Source organism: Mus caroli, chromosome 5 (assembly GCF_900094665.2).
Source record: "Mus caroli chromosome 5, CAROLI_EIJ_v1.1, whole genome shotgun sequence".
Taxonomy (NCBI): Eukaryota; Metazoa; Chordata; class Mammalia; order Rodentia; family Muridae; genus Mus; species Mus caroli.
The window spans coordinates 117,469,408-117,473,077 of NC_034574.1; the positions used below are offsets into that span (position 1 = coordinate 117,469,408).

The window sequence follows — 3,670 nt, forward strand, 5'->3', positions numbered from 1 at the left end:
AAAAAAAAAAAGAAAAGAAAAGAAAACCAGCATATAGGGCTGTGAGATGGTTTTGCAGTTGAGAATACCCAGAGTTCTTTCAAAGGACCCAGATTGGGTACCTAAGGACTCACATGTCCGTTCACAAACATTTGTGATTCTAGTTCCAGAGGATCCAACACCCTCTCTTGGCCTCCACAGGCATTAAGCAAACACATGTGGTGCACACATATACACACAGGTAATACACCCATACAGATGAAATGAAAGTAAATACATTAGGGATGGAGACATAGCTCAGCAGTTAAGAGCATTGACTGCTCTTCCAGAGGGCCTGAGTTCAATTCCCAGCAACCACATGGTGGCTCACAACCATCTGTAATGGGATCTGATGCCCTCTTCTGGTGTGTCTGAAGACAGCTACAGTGTGCTCACATACATAAAATAAACAGATCTTTTTAATTAATTTGTTAATTAAAGAGGAGGAAGATGCTGAGCACTAAAGGCCTGCCTCACACGTGTGATGCCAGGAGGTCCCTTCCCCATCACTGAAAATGCCCAAAAAACCACTGAACCACAACAGTCACAAGATCCAATGGATCTTGTCATACACAAACCCAACGTGACTCCCATGGGACAGAGTCACACCGCCGCTGTGTTTCTAGTCTCACGGCTACATTCCATTGCCTCAGGAGAAGCTGAAAGCTCACAAACATTCACAGACTTCCTTAGTGGTGCGTCAGTTATACATTCGGCTCAGAACTCTCACCTCCAGTAACAAGACAGTGGAAATTTTCCAAGTTCACAGAAAAACAAAGGCATTCCTCAATTTTTTTTTTTTTTAAATAGAACGCTGGCTCAGGACTTCCCAAGTCACTCCCTGGGCGGCTGAAGGGTGCTTGGGAAATGTTTTACCAGTTTCTGAGTCCAGAGAATAAAACAAGAATTAGGCCAGGCATGGTGGCAAAATTTTTTAATCCTGGTACTCAGGAAGCAAAGGCAGGTGGAATGCTGTGATTTCAAAGCCAGCCTGGTCTACAATAGGGAGTTCTAGGACAGCCAAAAGTACACAGAGACCCTGCCTCAAAATAAATAAATAAATAAATAAATAAATAAATAAAGCCTAGGGGAGGGGCATTAGGCTCAGCTCCCCACTAGCACTACCTCAAGGATGAAAAAAATAAACAAAAATCCCTGGTTTTGGGGCTGGTGAGATGGCTCAGCTGGTAAGAGCACTGACTACTACTCTTCTGAAGGTCCTGAGTTCAAATCCCAGCACCCACATGGTGGCTCACAACCACCTGTAATGGGATCTGATGCCCTCTTCTGGTGCGTCTGAAATCAACTACAGTGTACTTGTGTATAATAATAAATAAATCTTTGGCCAGGCGAAGTGGTGCACACCTTTAATCCCAGCACTTGGGAGGCAGAGGCAGGTGGATTTCTGAGTTCCAGGCCAGCCTGGTCTACAAAGTGAGTTCCAGGACAGTCAGGGCTATATAGAGAAACCCTGTCTTGAAAACTCCCCTCCCCCCAAAAAAAGAATAAATAAATCTTTGGGCCAGAGTGAGCAGAGGTCCTAAATTCAACTCCCAGCAACCACATGAAGGCTCACAATCATCTGTATAGCTACAGTGTACTCATATACATAAAATAAATAAATAAATCTTTAAAAAAAAATCAGGTTTTTTTGGGGGGGAGGGATTACTTGTTTTTGCGAGAGGGCCTCACTGTGTAGCCCTAGCTATCCAGGAACTCACTCTGTAGACCAGGGTGTCCTCGAACTCTTGAGATCCGAGATCCGCCTGCCTCTACCTTCTGAGTACTGGGATTATAGGCATGCACCACCATGCCTGGCAGTTTTTGGACTTTTCATTTTGTTTCATTGGGTTGGTTTTTGGTCTTTTAAGTCCAGATCGCACTCTGCAGCTCTGCCTGATCGCATCGTAACCCTGCTGCTCTGCCTCCTGGCTGTGGGGCTGACTGAAAAGTCACCAAGAAGCTGTGAGGCAGCATGGCCATCGCATAGCTGCAAAACAAGGGATAACCGCAGCCGTGGGCTTCTCCCTGAGGGCGAGCCCTCACAGATCTTCACAGGGAAGGATAGTTAAAAATCTTTCCAGGAGAGAAAGGATTTGGCTATAAGGGTTCCTCCTTTCACAGAATTATTCCAGGGTTCATGTACCAGGGTGGTGACTTTACACGCCATAATGGCACTAGCGGCAGGTCCATCTACAGAGAGAAATTTGAGGATGAGAACTTCATCCTGGAGCATACAGGTCCTGGCATCATGTCCATGGCAAATGCTGGACCAAACACAAATGGTTCCCAGTTTTTTATCTGCAGTGCCAAGACTGACTGAATGGCTGGATGGCAAGCATGTGGTCTTCGGGAAGGTGAAAGAAGCCATGAACATTATGGAAGCCACGGAGCATTTTGGGTCTAGGAAGGCAAGATCAGCAAGAAGATCACCATTTCCGACTGGACAACTCTAATTTCTTTTGACTTGTGGGCATTTTGATTAAAAGCCATTTCTTCTGTAGCTCAGGAGAGCACCCCTACCCCATCTGCTGGTAATGTCCTGTAATCTCTGCTCTCACTGAAGTTCTTTGGGTTTTCCTCATTCCCCTTCAATAAACTTATGATTATGAATAAAAACTAAATAAGAAAAAAAAATCTTTCCAGGGAAGAAGGTTAGATACTGAGGGCAGGGGAAGTTGGGTGGGGGGTCGGGGGGTTAAGTCCCGTACCTTAATACTACCTGAAATTTGAAATTACATTTCAGAAAGAGAAGAAGAAGGAGTGAGCAGGGGAAGGGATGGGGAGGAATACTAAGATGCTAATACTATGAGGCTGGGCATGCTGGCTAAGACCTGTCACGCCAGCACTTAGGAAGCAGAAGCAGGAGGACCCGGAGTTCAAGGCCAGCTTTAGCTACATAGTAGGTCCGAGAGTCGCCAGGGCTAGAGAACCTGCCACAAAGAAGAGAAAGAATGTGATGAGGTGAACCGCCTACAGTAGATCAATGCACAGAGACAGAAAGCAAGCTAGGTACATCGGCACCTGTCTGCGACAGTTACCCAAAGGCAGTGACAGGGAGAGCACATGAGGCCAGCCTAGGGAATCCAATGAGACAACTGCACTAAACAAAAGCAAAAAGCAACAATAAATAAATAAATAGATAGATAAATAAATAAATAAATAGATCGATCAACACCAGAGAGATGGCTCAGCAGATAAAAGTATTTCTGGTGGTTTGAATATGCTTGGTCCAGGGAGTGGCAGTATTAGGAGGTGTGGCCTTGTTGGAGGAAGTGTGAAATGGTGTGGGTGGGGCCTGGCTCTGAGACCCTTTTCCTAGCTGCCTGGAAGACAGGTCTTTGGTTTGCTTTCAGAACAAGATGTCTAACTCTCAGCTCCTTGTCCAGCACCAGGTCTGCCTGCATACTGCCAGGCTTCCTGCTATGATGATAATGGACGGAACCTCTGAACCTGTAAGCCAGCCCCGATGAAAGGTTGTCCTTCCAAGAGTTGCCTTGGTCATGGTATCTCTTCACAGCAATGGAATCCTTTTTTTTTTTTTTTTTTTTTTTTTTTTAATTTTTTCTCACACGTTTATTTACTAACCAAAGGAATGATCCTGGGTAAACCAAGTTTGACATGAAATTCCATGTAAAGTGTTTGTGATAAA

At 45.0% G+C, this 3,670-nt stretch overlaps 1 protein-coding gene across 1 annotated transcript in view; it reads right to left on the reverse strand.

Annotated features, from left to right (window-relative positions):
* Rilpl2 (Rab interacting lysosomal protein like 2) overlaps nt 1-3,670 on the reverse strand; it is a 16,137-nt gene that overhangs the window by 7,664 nt on the left and 4,803 nt on the right. The window lies entirely within an intron of this gene.